At 48.5% G+C, this 15,870-nt stretch overlaps 1 protein-coding gene across 1 annotated transcript in view; it reads left to right on the top strand.

Annotated features, from left to right (window-relative positions):
- The window catches only part of LOC124712085, a 535,621-nt gene that overhangs the window by 471,593 nt on the left and 48,158 nt on the right, over window positions 1-15,870 (top strand). The gene's annotated exons all lie outside the window — the stretch shown is intronic.

Here is a 15,870-nt window from a genome sequence, read left to right as displayed (position 1 = left end):
TCTACACTCCTGGAAATGGAAAAAAGAACACATTGACACCGGTGTGTCAGACCCACCATACTTGCTCCGGACACTGCGAGAGGGCTGTGCAAGCAATCATCACACGCACGGCACAGCGGACACACCAGGAACCGCGGTGTTGGCCGTCGAATGGCGCTAGCTGCGCAGCATTTGTGCACCGCCGCCGTCAGTGTCAGCCAGTTTGCCGTGGCATACGGAGCTCCAGCGCAGTCTTTAACACTGGTAGCATGCCGCGACAGCGTGGACGTGAACCGTATGTGCAGTTGACGGACTTTGAGCGAGGGCGTATAGTGGGCATGCGGGAGGCCGGGTGGACGTACCGCTGAATTGCTCAACACGTGGGGCGTGAGGTCTCCACAGTACATCGATGTTGTCGCCAGTGGTCGGCGGAAGGTGCACGTGCCCGTCGACCTGGGACCGGACCGCAGCGACGCACGGATGCACGCCAAGACCGTAGGATCCTACGCAGTGCCGTAGGGGACCGCACCGCCACTTTCCAGCAAATTAGGGACACTGTTGCTCCTGGGGTATCGGCGAGGACCATTCGCAACCGTCTCCATGAAGCTGGGCTACGGTCCCGCACACCGTTAAGCCGTCTTCCGCTCACGCCCCAACATCGTGCAGCCCGCCTCCAGTGGTGTCGCGACAGGCGTGAATGGAGGGACGAATGGAGACGTGTCGTCTTCAGCGATGAGAGTCGCTTCTGCCTTGGTGCCAATGATGGTCGTATTCGTGTTTGGCGCCGTGCAGGTGAGCGCCACAATCAGGACTGCACACGACCGAGGCACACAGGGCCAACACCCGGCATAATGGTGTGGGGAGCGATCTCCTACACTGGCCGTACACCACTGGTGATCGTCGAGGGGACACTGAATAGTGCACGGTACATCCAAACCGTCATCGAACCCATCGTTCTACCATTCCTAGACCGGCAAGGGAACTTGCTGTTCCAACAGGACAATGCACGTCCGCATGTATCCCGTGCCACCCAACGTGCTCTAGAAGGTGTAAGTCAACTACCCTGGCCAGCAAGATCTCCGGATCTGTCCCCCATTGAGCATGTTTGGGACTGGATGAAGCGTCGTCTCACGCGGTCTGCACGTCCAGCACGAACGCTGGTCCAACTGAGGCGCCAGGTGGAAATGGCATGGCAAGCCGTTCCACAGGACTACATCCAGCATCTCTACGATCGTCTCCATGGGAGAATAGCAGCCTGCATTGCTGCGAAAGGTGGATATACACTGTACTAGTGCCGACATTGTGCATGCTCTGTTGCCTGTGTCTATGTGCCTGTGGTTCTGTCAGTGTGATCATGTGATGTATCTGACCCCAGGAATGTGTCAATAAAGTTTCCCCTTCCTGGGACAATGAATTCACGGTGTTCTTATTTCAATTTCCAGGAGTGTAGATGCAGGCTTTTCGCAGTTTCCCTAACTCGCTTGAGACAAATCCCAAGATGGAACCTGTGAAAAGGGCACATCTGGTGTGATTCCCCAACCTTCCTGAAACCGAACTTGTGCGCCGTCTCTGACAATATCGTCGTGGGCGACATATTAAACGCTAATCTGTTTCCCTTCATTAATTATGTAATGCCTAATGGTTATCTGAGTTATCTCAACTGATAATAAGTATTTTTTCCATTATGTCCATTGTGAATGACGACCTACTACTGGGATTTAAACTGGCGAGTTGTGAATTTACAACGCGCAACAAGTCGCTTTTTTGAAGTGGGTACGCTACACCATGCTCCTAAGGTCTATCTGCACACATAGCCTCGAAAATGGTGTTCCTGTAACACCATGCTGGTGGACCTGCAGGGGCTCGAAAACTAGTTAATGTTAAAGAAAATAAATTTTATCGAAAATTCGTCCCTTCATAAACCGCTAATGTTTTTTTTCCGACTGAAGATTATATTGGTGACGATTACGATCCATAAATAACAATATTTTTGGGTGCCGAGTCGATTGTAAATATACTAGGGTTTGAACTTAAATAGTGACAACTATTTATTCTCAACCGATAAAAAAGAGTTACATGTTTGCAACTGTTACTGTCCTTCAATGTAGTAACCAGCGTTGTGTAGAGCCCGTTGCCAGCGATGTGGAAGGCATAGTATACCGTTAGCAGAGGCTGTTCTGTAGATGGTGCGAATGGAGCGGTCTACTGCCTGTCGAATCTCTGGAACCGTTCTGAAGCGAATGCCACGAAGTGGTTCCTTCATCTTCGGAATCAAATCAAAGTCACAAGGACTTAAGTCCAGGGAGTATGGTGGATGGTACAGCATTTCCCAGTCCCATCGAGCGAACAGAAGAGCCACAGCTTGCACTGTATGCGCTCGCGCATTGTCGTGCAAAATGATGGGTGGGTTGCGCAGAAAGTGTCGTCGCTTCGTTCGCAAAGCTGATCGCTGGTGATGCTCCAAAAACGAACAGTAATACCCACATTAGAACTTAAATAGTGGCAACACTGCTGTGGAGATACTAACGCGTTACGTTACTCCACGACAGACCGTCACTGAACAGTATTGCTATTCGTTTTTGGAGCAGCTTTTCGAAAGAAGCGGCGACACTTTCTGGGCAACCCACCCATCATTTTGACGACAATGCGCGGGCGCATACAGCGCAAGCTGTGGCTGCTCTGTACGGTCGTGGGAGTGGGATGTACTGTACGATCCACCATACTCCCCGGACTTAATTATTTGTGACTTTGATTTGGTTCCGAAGATGAAAAAACCACTTCGTGGCATTCGCTTCAGAACTGTTCCAGAGATTCGACATGCAGTAGACCGCTCCATTGCCGGCCGGAGTGGCAGAGCGGTTATAGGCGCTGCAGTCTGGAACCGAGCGATCGTCGCAGGTTCGAATCCTGCCTCGGGCATGGATGTGTGTGATGTCCTTAGGTTAGTTAGGTTTAATTAGTTCTAAGTTCTAGGCGACTGATAACCTCAGAAGTTAAGTCGCATAGTGCTCAGAGCCATTTGAACCATTTGAACCGCTCCATTCGCACCATCAACAAAAAGAACAAGCTCTGCTAGTCGTATACTAAGCCTTCCACATCGCGCTGGCAACGGTTTTTGCACAGCTCTGGTGATTACTTTGAAGGTCAGTAACAGGTGCAAACATGTAACTCTTTTGCATCAGTTGTGAATAAATAGTTGCTTCTATTTACGTTCCAACCCTCGTATGCGCCACAAGGCGTTGCATAATGGTGTTGGAAATGAAGTGAAATGATAAGAAATGAAGATGTTCTCCACCGAAAAAGCGAGAAGTGTAATATGTGGGAATCGCTAATTATACGAAGGGGCAAGGTGATAGGCGATGTCTTAAGACATCGGATAATAGCTTGTCCAGTCACATTAGTGTGAAGCCTGAATAGCCACCTTTCGCAGCGCGAGACGTGCAGGAAGAGTGTGAAGTTCTGGAGGCACTGACAGGGATGTATAGGCAACTCCAGTGCTGTGGCCAGCTGCGATAGCTTTCTCTCTTAAGCACCCATGGCGCGAGCAGCCAAATCGAGTTGGTCCCACAGATTCTCGATTGCGCTTAAATCCGGGGAGTTTGGTGGCCAGGGGAGTACGGTAAACTCATCCTAGTGGACTCAGAACCACGCACGAACACTGCGAGCTGTGTGGCGTGTTGCATTGTCCTGCTGGTACATGCCATCGTGCCGAGGAAAGAGCAAATTGCATGTAGTAGAGAACATGGCCCCCAGGGCTAGATGCATACATGTGTTGATCCACTGCGCCTCGCAGAATGACGCCGGCCGTTCTGGCCGAGCGGTTCTAGGCGCTTCAGTCCGGAACCGCGCTGCTGCTACGGTCGCAGCTTCGAATCCTGCCTCGGTCATGGATGTGTGTGATGTCCTTGAGTTAGTTAGGTTTAAGTAGTTCTAAGTCTACGGGACTGATAACCTCAGAAGTTAAGTCCCATAGTGCTCAGAGCCATTTCAACCACTTTGCAGAATGGCGAGATCACCCGGGGAGTGACACAAAAACATTTCCCTCAGACGTTTAACAACGCACACGCCAACAGGCTTCTGTCAGATAGAGAATGAAACATGATTCATTTGAAAAGGCCACCTGTCGCCACTCAGTTGCGGTACTGGCTTACAAATTCCAGCCGACGAAGGGCAGTCAGCATGGATGGCACGAACCAGGGACCAGCTGCGGAGGCCCTTACGCGACGTTCGCTGAATGGTGTTGAGGAGGCACTGTTGGTAGCCCCTTGGCTCATATGGCCGCTCACTTGCCTCTGCACTCAGCTGCCTCTGCACCAGTTTTGGATAACGCCATTTTGACATGCGCCGTATACATTAATCTCTGTGGCACGTGAAGAGCTTACAAACGTAGCCGTTTCGCAAATGCTTCCCCTCTTGGCCGGAAATTTATTTATTTATTTGTTTATTGTCAAATTATAGACCTGTTACCTCATTTTTTGAAACAGGTCATCTTGCAATTTTCGCTTTTCATCTTTTCTTTTGTTTTATCTACAACATTTACAAAGAATAACACTTTTCAAAATAACAATAATTTAAGGCTGAAATATAATTTTTTTAAGAAGGATATAAAAAAGATGATAGGATAGAGGAGAGATTTGTTAGTACCATAACCGAATGCGACTGACGATGAGTACCTCGGAATGATTTCTTCGTGACACGCACACACAGAAACACACACACACACACACACACACACACACACACACACACACACACACACACACAAGGTTGTTAGTAGATAAATAGTATTGTTTATCCTGTTTATTACTGATCCTATGTAATAAACTTTAGGTGTCCATCCATGTACAGCATTTGGTGATTTCTTGGCTACATCGCCAGCACATTATCCTTATTTACTGTCACATCTCGGCTTCCTCCTCTTGTTCCTCCTTATTGTCGCTGTGGGTATAGCTGTCCACCCTCTGGAGATTATTGTTACGTTGCACATAGGCATGTCTGTCGTGTCCGCATGCACTCTTTATGTGCTGTTTTTGAAATACTGTTCGTCGATACGTTTAATTGTACCCATTGTTCTTCGTCTCTTATTGCTGTGTATATTTCTATGTCTATATCTGTCTAGTCTAAGTGTAGCGTATGTATTGCCCGCAGAAAAAGACAGTGTGTTCTGGGGAACCCTCTTCCCAGCATGTGCATGTAGGTGTCTGCCTCAGACTCACGCGGTTAAGTGCGTGAGATAAGGTCCGTGTCCGGTTAAGAAATATACCATAGCGCGGCTGGAATCGATGTGTTTCATTCTCAATCGCTCCCTTATATCAGGGAGAAAGTCTAGCAGTGTACGTCCCTTATCACTTACATCCCAAACACCTTGCCATGTATCCAAACGCCAAATATTAAGGTGACATATCGTCTCTATCGGCACACCAGTTATTGTGTGTACCTTATCAAGTCTCCCCATCTTTAACAAGTACCTTCCAGCTCTGTACTTCATCGTGACATCTATGGGGCATATTCCGGGCACCACACAGTGCCTCCGCTGAGGTGGTGCCGGAGGCTCCAGGTAGCCTAAGTGGGACACTTCTCTGCCCTCGTCTGACCGATGTTTTCTTGGTGACCACGTTCAGTCTCTGTGCCCACTTGCTAGCTGCGTAGCTGAGTACTGCTGCCGGAGGCTCCAGATAGCCTAAGTGGGACACTTCTCTGCTCTCGTCTGTCCTCGTCTGACCGATGTTTTCTTGGTGACCACGTTCAGTCTCTGTGCCCACTTGCTAGCTGCGTAGCTGAGTACTGATGCTGGAGGCTCAAGATAGCCTAGTGGGACACTTCTCTGTCCTCGTCTGCTCTTGTCTGACCGATGTTTTCTTTGTGACCAAGTTCAGTCTCTGTGCCCATTTGCTAGCTGCGTAGCTGAGTACTGATGCCGGAGGCTCCAGATAGCCTATTGGGACACTTCTCTGTCCTCGTCTGCTCTTGTCTGACCGATGTTTTCTTGGTGACCACGTTCAGTCTCTGTGCCCACTTGCTAGCTGCGTAGCTGAATACTGATGCCGGAGGCTCCAGATAGCCTAAGTGGGACACTTCTCTGCCCTCGTCTGACCGATGTTTTCTTGGTGACCACGTTCAGTCGCTGTGCCCACTTGGTAGCTGCGTAGCTGAGTACTGATGCCGGAGGCTCCAGATAGCCTAAGTGGGACACTTCTCTGCCCTCGTTTGTCCTCGTCTGACTGATGTTTTCTTGGTGACCACGTTCAGTCTCTGTGCCCACTTGCTAGCTGCGTAGCTGAGTACTGATGCCGGAGGCTCAAGATAGCCTAAGTGGGACACTTCTCTGCACTCGTCTGCCCTCGTCTGACCGATGTTTTCTTGGTGACCACGTTCAGTCTCTGTGCCCACTTGGTAGCTGCGTAGCTGAGTACTGATGCCGGAGGCTCAAGATAGCCTAGTGGGACACTTCTCTGTCCTCGTCTGCTCTTGTCTGACCGATGTTTTCTTTGTGACCACGTTCAGTCTCTGTGCCCATTTGCTAGCTGCGTAGCTGAGTACTGATGCCGGAGGCTCCAGATAGCCTATTGGGACACTTCTCTGTCCTCGTCTGCTCTTGTCTGACCGATGTTTTCTTGGTGACCACGTTCAGTCTCTGTGCCCACTTGCTAGCTGCGTAGCTGAATACTGATGCCGGAGGCTCCAGATAGCCTAAGTGGGACACTTCTCTGCCCTCGTCTGCCCTCGTCTGACCGATGTTTTCTTGGTGACCACGTTCAGTCTCTGTGCCCACTTGCTAGCTGCGTAGCTGAGTACTGATGCCGGAGGCTCCAGATAGCCTATTGGGACACTTCTCTGTCCTCGTCTGCTCTTGTCTGACCGATGTTTTCTTGGTGACCACGTTCAGTCTCTGTGCCCACTTGCTAGCTGCGTAGCTGAGTACTGATGCCGGAGGCTCAAGATAGCCTAGTGGGACACTTCTCTGTCCTCGTCTGCTCTTGTCTGACCGATGTTTTCTTTGTGACCACGTTCAGTCTCTGTGCCCATTTGCTAGCTGCGTAGCTGAGTACTGATGCCGGAGGCTCCAGATAGCCTATTGGGACACTTCTCTGTCCTCGTCTGCTCTTGTCTGACCGATGTTTTCTTGGTGACCACGTTCAGTCTCTGTGCCCACTTGCTAGCTGCGTAGCTGAATACTGATGCCGGAGGCTCCAGATAGCCTAAGTGGGACACTTCTCTGCCCTCGTCTGCCCTCGTCTGACCGATGTTTTCTTGGTGACCACGTTCAGTCTCTGTGCCCACTTGCTAGCTGCGTAGCTGAGTACTGATGCCGGAGGCTCCAGATAGCCTATTGGGACACTTCTCTGTCCTCGTCTGCTCTTGTCTGACCGATGTTTTCTTGGTGACCACGTTCAGTCTCTGTGCCCACTTGCTAGCTGCGTAGCTGAGTACTGATGCCGGAGGCTCCAGATAGCCTAAGTGGGACACTTCTCTGCCCTCGTTTGTCCTCGTCTGACTGATGTTTTCTTGGTGACCACGTTCAGTCTCTGTGCCCACTTGGTAGCTGCGTAGCTGAGTACTGATGCCGGAGGCTCAAGATAGCCTAGTGGGACACTTCTCTGTCCTCGTCTGCTCTTGTCTGACCGATGTTTTCTTTGTGACCACGTTCAGTCTCTGTGCCCATTTGCTAGCTGCGTAGCTGAGTACTGATGCCGGAGGCTCCAGATAGCCTATTGGGACACTTCTCTGTCCTCGTCTGCTCTTGTCTGACCGATGTTTTCTTGGTGACCACGTTCAGTCGCTGTGCCCACTTGCTAGCTGCGTAGCTGAGTACTGATGCCGGAGGCTCCAGATATCCTAGTGGAACACTTCTCTGTCCTCGTCTGCTCTCGTCTGACCAATGTTTTCTTGGTGACCACGTTCAGTCTCTGTGCCCACTTGCTAGCTGCGTAGCTGAGTACTGATGCCGGAGGCTCCAGATAGCCTAAGTGGGACACTTCTCTGCACTCGTCTGCCCTCGTCTGACCGATGTTTTCTTGGTGACCACGTTCAGTCTCTGTGCCCACTTGCTAGCTGCGTAGCTGAGTACTGGTGCCGGAGGCTCCAGATAGCCCAAGTGGGACACTTCTCTACCCTTGTCTGCCCTCGTCTGACCGATGTTTTCTTGGTGACCACGTTCAGTCTCTGTGCCTACTTGCTAGCTGCGTAGCTGAATACTGATTCGAAGAGCCCACAGTGGTGTGTCCGTACGACTAGTAGAGGTAATCTGTACTGTTTTGAATTTAGCCTTACCTTTTTTTGTAGTATTTTTTCTGCTTTGTTAGCCTTATGTGTTCGTAGAAATTCAATTTTTCATCTCAATGTACCCCAAGATAGCGCATAACGTGTGCTCGTTTGATGTTTGTGTCCCCAATGGAAGGATTCCTTTGGAGTGATCCTTTCAGTAATGTATATGTTGTTTCCTTTTCGGCTATCATGAGTTTATTGTTGTGATGACATTGTGTAATTGTTTTTAGTTTTCTACTGGCTTTCTCTTCTAACTGGGCTCTGTTGTTTGCAGTGACTTGGCCGGAAAGCCAATGACCATGCTCTCTTGGAGGCTAGATAAATCGCCCCCTCCCCTTACCCTCTCCCGCAACACTTCCTCTCGGTTATTGTCTGTGCTGAGTTGATATGGCTGCAATTAGGGTCTGATGTCCTTTTGCAGGTACTAGTGACTACTGCAGGTTATGTGGTCATTCTTGCTTACCATCTACATCCCCATCTACAGATATACCAGCAAGCCAATGCACGGCACGTGGCGTAGGGTATCCTCAACCACTACTACTCATTTCCTTCCCTGTTCCACTTGCAAATACAATGAGGCAGAAGCGACCGTATATATGACTCCGTATGAGCCCTAATTTCTCGTAGCTTTATCTTCATGGTCCTTACGCAAAATGTACGTTGGCGCCAGTAGAAGATTTCTGCAGCAAAATTCAATTGCTGGTTCCAGAAATTTTCTTAAAAGCGTTCTTAAAACAGAATGTCGCCTTCCCTCCAGGGATTCCCATTCGTGTTCTTGGAGCATCTCCGTAACACTTTTGTGCTGTTCTAACCTAGGGGTAACAAATCTAGCAGCCCGCCTCTGAATTGCTTCGATGTCTTCCTTTAATCCGACATGGTGCAGTTTCCACACACAGGACTGAGAAATGAGTCGTATTGGTGTCCTCTATGCGGTCTCCTTTACAGATGGACCTCACTTTCCTTATATTCTCCCGGTAAAGCCGGAGTCGACCATTCGTTCTCCGTACTACAATCCTTACACGCTCGTTCCATTTCCTTTGCAACCTCACACCTACATATTTAATCGACGTATCTGTCAAGGCGGAACCTGTATTAAAGCTGTATTCGAACATCATGGCATTGTTTCTCCTACTCATATGCATTAAGTTTCTACTTTAGAGGCAGCTGCTATTCAACAAACCAACTGGAAATTTTATCAAAGTCATCTTGTATCCTCCTACAGACGTTCAACGACGACAAATTCCCTCACGCCATAGCATCGTCACAAAACAGCCGCCGATTGCTGCCCACCCTGTCCGCCAGATCATTTATGTGTATAGAAAATAATAGGAGTCCTGTCACACTTTCCTGGGGCACTCCTAACAATGCCCTTGTCCCTGACGGATTAGCCGCCGAGAACAACGTATTCTGGCGTTACAGTACACTGATGACGGTGGCAAGTTTCAACAGGAGTATGTTACAATTCACCGTCTTTCGGTGTACACAATTGTCTCTACGAACGCTCCACTGATTTCACGACTACGCTGTCACGTGATCTTCACCAAACATTTCATTTATGTGATGCTGTCGATCCACGACCTCGCTCGATGGACCCAGTACCAACTAGACAAGGACAGCTGTTGGTGGGAGTGAGACTTCTTTGTAGAGCGCACTCTTAATGTCGCTGAGCACGCATGTAGAGAGACGAATGTTATGATGCACTTTAAGTGGCAGGAGAACGCGATTAAAAAAAAAAAGGGTTCAAATGGCTCTAAGCACTATGAGACTTTCTGTTTATTTCACTTTACATAGTGGAGTCAACTTCAAAGAGCAGAAGGAAAAAATAAGACGCTGAGAGAAAAAGTGTTGGGGACTGTGGAAGATTAATGGCTTGGTGAACGTTGCAGTAAGCTGCCCATTCTCATCGGTAATACTTTCACAACACTGGTGCAATGACCTGATACCAAGTCCAAGGGAGGAATGCGGATGAAAGGAATTGCCGAGCAGTGATCATCCGAGCAGAACGTGTCGACCCTTCAGGTGACAGGGACAGTCGACTGTTTCGATACTCTTTTAGCGCTCCGGGAGAAGGGCTTCGGTTTCAGATTTAATGAAGCTTTTGTTACACAACGGACGCTATTTGCGAAAGGGCGAGGGGAAGCGATGGCTGGGGCCGATACGTTGCCCTCTCGCTCCCCTCCCCCCCCCCCCCCTTCCCAACTTTCCTCTGAGCCGTGACCGATGCCCGGCAATGTAACGGATGGCAGTTAAGATGGTCGCGCGCTGTCAGAGGCGTGACGTCATGATGGATGCGCGCCTTGTCAGAAGAGTCGCGACAGACCAGGTGGCCCAGGACGGAGTTTCTCGTTGAGGCCGAGGCAGGTCAGGGGCCGCGTGGGAGGTTGCTCGCGCCCTGTGCTGTAGGCCGGCACGTTTTGTCAGACTTTTTCGTATTTTTTGTAAAGGGAAGGTTGCCTGAGACATGGACGAAGATGTACAAGCTTACTGCTGGAAGAATTAGAAATAAAATCAAAATTCAGAACATATAATTTTTAAATCTTCATGGAACATAAGCGATCGCACTTAATATTAGAATGGTGCATAAGTTCGTAGCGTTTTTACATAATCACAACTGATACACGGAACAGAGACTTTAGTCAAATGGCTCTGAGCACTATGGGACTTAACTTCTGTGGTCATCAGTCCCCTAGAACTTAGAACTACTTAAACCCAACTAACCTAAGGACATCACACACATCCATGCCCGAGGCAGGATTCGAACCTGCGACCGTAGCGGTCACGCGGTTCCGGACTGAAACGCCTTTAACCGCACGGCCACACCGGCCGGCAGAGACTTTAGTCAAATGTTCAAATGTCAAATGTTCAAATGTGTGTGAAATCTTATTGGACTTTACTGCTGTCATCAGTCCCTAAGATTACACAAAACTTAACCTAAATTACCCTAAGGACAAACACACACACCCATGCCCGAGGGAGATCTTGAACCTCCGCCGGGACCAGCCGCACAGTCCATGACTGCAGCGTCGGAGACCGCTCGGCTAATCCCGCGCGGCCAGACTTTAGTCACCAATAATTTATTCAAAATGTTCAAATGTGTGTAAAATCTTATGGGACTTCACTGCTAATGCCATCAGTCCCTAAGCTTACACACTACTTAACCTAAATTATCCTAAGGACAAACACACTCCCATGCCCGAGGGAGGATTCGAACCTCCGCCGGGACCAGCCGCACAGGCCATGACTGCAGCGCCTTAGACCGAATAATTTATTCTCCTTTACTACTTACAACAGTCTGCCAACGCTGGTGTAACTTTTCGATTTCGCGACTGTAGAAATCACGTGGTTTTGAGCCGAATAACTCGTCGAGCCATGTTCGAAGCGCATTTTCATCCGGAAAGGAAGTTTCTTCAAGGTTGTTCGGTAGAGAGCGGTAAAAAAATGGCTGTGAGCACTACGGGACTTAATATCTGATCATCAGTCCCCTAGAACTTAGAACTACTTAAACTTAACTAACCTAAGGACATCACACACGTCCAGGCCCAAGGCAGGATTCGAACCTGCAACCGTAGCAGTCGCGCGGTTCCCGAGTGAAGTGCCTAGATCCGCTCGGTCACTGCGGGCGGCAGAGAGCGGTAAAGTTGAAAATCTGAGGGTTCAAGGTCAGGTGAATAAAGTGGAAGGGGAATGAGTTCCCAATCCAACGCCTGTACAGTTTTTTTTTTTTTTTTTTTTTCCAGCGGAATGCTGGCGGGCGTTATCGTGTACTAGCATCGTTTCGCGCAGTCTTCCTGATCGTTATTCTTGGTTTGCGTCTACAAGACGTTTCAGTTATTGGCAATAAATGTTAGCAATCGTGGTTATATCTCAGGGAGGCAATTCGTAGTACACCACACCGCCGCTGTTCCAACAGATGCATAATATTATCTTTTGTCGATGTGTGCCGGTCTTGTACTTGGAGTTGCTGCTTCCTTTGGGCTCACGCATTCGTTCTACATCTAGACCTACATCTAAATTGATACTTCTGAAGCCACCGTAATGTGCGTGGCAAAGCGTACCACGTACCACTACTAGTCATTTACTTTCCTGTTCCACTCGCAAATATAGCGAGGGAAAAACGACTGTGCATGTGCCCCAACTTCTCGAACCTCATCTTCGTGGTCCTTACGCGCAACGTATGTTGGTGGTAATAGATTCGTTCGGCAGTCGCCTTCAAATGCCGGTTCTCCAAATTTTCTCAATACTGTTCCGCTAACAGAAAGTCGCCTTCTCTCCAAGGATTCCCATTTGAGACCACGAAGCATCTCCATAACGCTTATGGGCTGATCGAGCCTCCCGGCAATAAATCTAGCAGCCCGCCTCGGTGCTTCGATATCTTCCTTTAATCCTACGTGATACGGATCCCAAACACCGCAGCAGCAGTCAATAATAGGTCGCACCAGCCTCCTATATGCGGTCTCCTTTACGGGTGAACCACTCTTTCCTAAAATTTTCCCAAGAAACCGAAGTCGCCCATTCGCCCTTCCTACCACAGTTCTGAAATGCTCCTTCAATTTTATGTCGCTTTGTAACGTTACGCCTAGATATTTAAACGACTTAACTGTGTCAAGCGGGACACTAGTAATACTATACCCGAACAGTACAGGTTTTTTCTTCCTGTCCATCCGCATTAACTTACATTTGTCCACATTTAGAGCTAGCTGCCATTCATCACACCAACTAGAAATTTTGTCTAAGTCATCTTTTATCTTCCTACAGTCGCTCAACTTCGACACCTTACCCTGTACGATAGCATCATCAGCAAACATCCGTAGACTGGAATGAGATTTTCACTCTGCAGTGGAGTGTGCGCTGACACGAAACTTCCTGGCAGATTAAAACTGTGTGCCCGACCGAGACTCGAACTTGGGACCTTTGCCTTTCGGGGGCAAGTGCTCTACCACCTGAGCTACCGAAGCACGACTCACGCCCGGTACTCACAGCTTTACTTCTGCCAGTGCCTCGTCTCCTACCTTCCAAACTTTACAGAACCTCTCCTGCGAAACTTGCAGAACTAGCACTCCTGAAAGAAAGGATATTGCGGAGACATGGCTTAGCCACAGCCTGGGGGATGTTTCCAGAATGAGATTTTCACTCTGCAGTGGAGTGTGCGCTGATATGAAGGAGTGCTTGTTCTGCAAGTTTCGCAGGAGAGCTTCTGTAAAGTTTGGAATGTAGGAGACGAGGTACTGGCAGAAGTAAAGCTGTGAGTACCGGGCGTGAGTCGTGCTTCCGTAGCTCAGATGGTAGAGCACTTGCCCGCGAAAGGCAAAGGTCCCGATTTCGAGTCTCGGTCGGGCACACAGTTTTAATCTGCCAGGAAGTTTCATATCAGCGCACACTCCGCTGCAGAGTGAAAATCTCATTCTGGAAACATCCCCCAGGCTGTGGCTAAGCCATGTCTCCGCAATATCCTTTCTTTCAGGAGTGCTAGTTCTGCAAGTTTCGCAGGAGAGCTTCTGTAAAGTTTGGAAGGTAGGAGACGAGGTACTGGCAGAAGAGAAGCTGTGAGTACCGGGCGTGAGTCGTGCTTCGGTAGCTCAGATGGTAGAGCACTTGCCCGCGAAAGGCAAAGGTCCCGAGTTCGAGTCTCGGTCGGGCACACAGTTTTAATCTGCCAGGAACTTTCATATCATCAGTAGACTGCTACACTCCCAGTCCGACAAATCATTTACTTACATAGAGAACAACGGCGGTCCTATCGCGCTGCCCTAGGCAGTCCTGGCTTTACCCTTGCATCTGGAGTACACTTGCCGCCGCCGGGGACAACATACTGGGTTCTATTACTTAAGAAATCTTCGAGACGTTCACGTATCTGGGAACTTATTCCATGCGTTCGTACTTTCATTAACAGCCTACAATGGAGCACTGTGTCAAATGCTTTCCGGAAATCTATAAATATGCAATCTCCGTGTTGCCCTTCATCTATAGTTCGCAGTACATCATGTGAGAAAACGGCGAGCTAAATTTCGCACGAGCGGTATTTTCTAAAACCACGCTGATTCATGGACATTCTTCTCAGTCTCAACAAACTTTATTATATTCGAACCGAGAATATGTTCAAGGATTCTGCAGCAAACCGAAGTTTGCGGGTCCGTTCTTTTACCATTTTCATACATTGGAGTTACCTGTACTTTTTTCTATTCGCTTGAGACTTCGTGTTTGGCGAGAGATTCACTATAAATGCAAGCTAGGTAAGGGAACAATGCCGTGGAGTACTCTTTGTATAATCGGCCTATGATTCCATCCGGACTTGGTGATCTGTTTGCTTTCAAATCTTCGGTTGTTTCTGTTTGCCAGGGATGCTTATTACTACGTCGTCCATACGGGAGTCTGTCCGATGGTCAAATGATGGTGTGTGTGTGTACGATTCTCCCGTGTGGACGATTTCTTGAACGTGAAATTTAAAAGTTCGGCTTTCATTTTGCTGTCTTTAGCTGCCACGAAGACGCCAACTAGGTGATGAATGGAAGCCTTAGACCCACTTAGCGATTTTACGTATGACCAGAATGTTCTCGGGTTCTCTGCCAGATCTTTCGCTAAGGACTGACGGTAGTAGTTGTTGCACGCTTCGCGCACACTTTTCGCGGACGCACCAGTCTCTATTAACTTTTGCTTGTCGTCATTTGTGCGTTTTCTATTGAACAGTGTGTGCAACCGTCTGTATTTCCTCAGGATCTTCCGCGTTTCGTTATTAAACTAAGATGGGTCTTCCATCCTTTGTCCACTTACTAGGCACATAAATTTACAGACCACGATTTACAACCTGCTTGAATTTTGCCCATAATTACTCTACGTCCATTTTACTCGAACTAAGTGATGTCAGTTCACTGCCTAAGTGGGATGCTAACAACTGTTTTATCTGCTCTATCTAGCGGAAACAGTCTCCTTGCCTTCTTGACTGATTTATTAAGTCTCGTAACCATAGTTGCTACAATGACATCTTGATTGCTAATCCCCGTTTCTATATGACATTGTGACAAGACGCGGCCTATTTGTAGCTACAAGATCTAATTTCCATTGGGTATGGACTGCCGAGCTAGCTGCTCAAGACAAGTTTACAGAAAACGTGTTCAAAAGTCTTTCCCATGACTGTCTGTCTGTACCCTTCCCGCAGTGCAATGAATCCATAGACATCCCATCTGTAATCGGCATGTTAAAGTTCCCTCCAACAAGTATAGCATGGTCCGAGTATTTCCCCGCTACTGACCGTAGACTTCCTTTGAACTGTCACCGCGCGGTTGGGTGGCTGGTAAAAACATTCTACAATTAACTTGGTTTAAACTACATCTGTTATACGCGACCAATAACTTCGCTGTCACACTTATCTTTGACCGCAGTAAAGATAATATATTTGTCGACTATAATGAACACTCCCCCGCCTATGGACTCTAATCTGTCTTTCCGATGAACATTCCACGATGCGCTAAATATCTCAGAGATCTCCACTTCGGGTTTCAGCCATCTCTCAGACCAAAGAATAATTTGAGCGCGAGAACTTTCCTGGAGGGCAGTAAATCCGGGAAGTTTATTACCAAAACTTCGAGAGTTTATTGGCAGTCGAAGTGTCTTTACTCTGACCGTGGTCTG

This window comes from Schistocerca piceifrons, chromosome 8, assembly GCF_021461385.2.
Source record: "Schistocerca piceifrons isolate TAMUIC-IGC-003096 chromosome 8, iqSchPice1.1, whole genome shotgun sequence".
Lineage (NCBI taxonomy): Eukaryota > Metazoa > Arthropoda > Insecta > Orthoptera > Acrididae > Schistocerca > Schistocerca piceifrons.
Note: the sequence above shows the minus strand (reverse complement) of the source record. Positions and strands in the feature narration are given on the sequence as shown.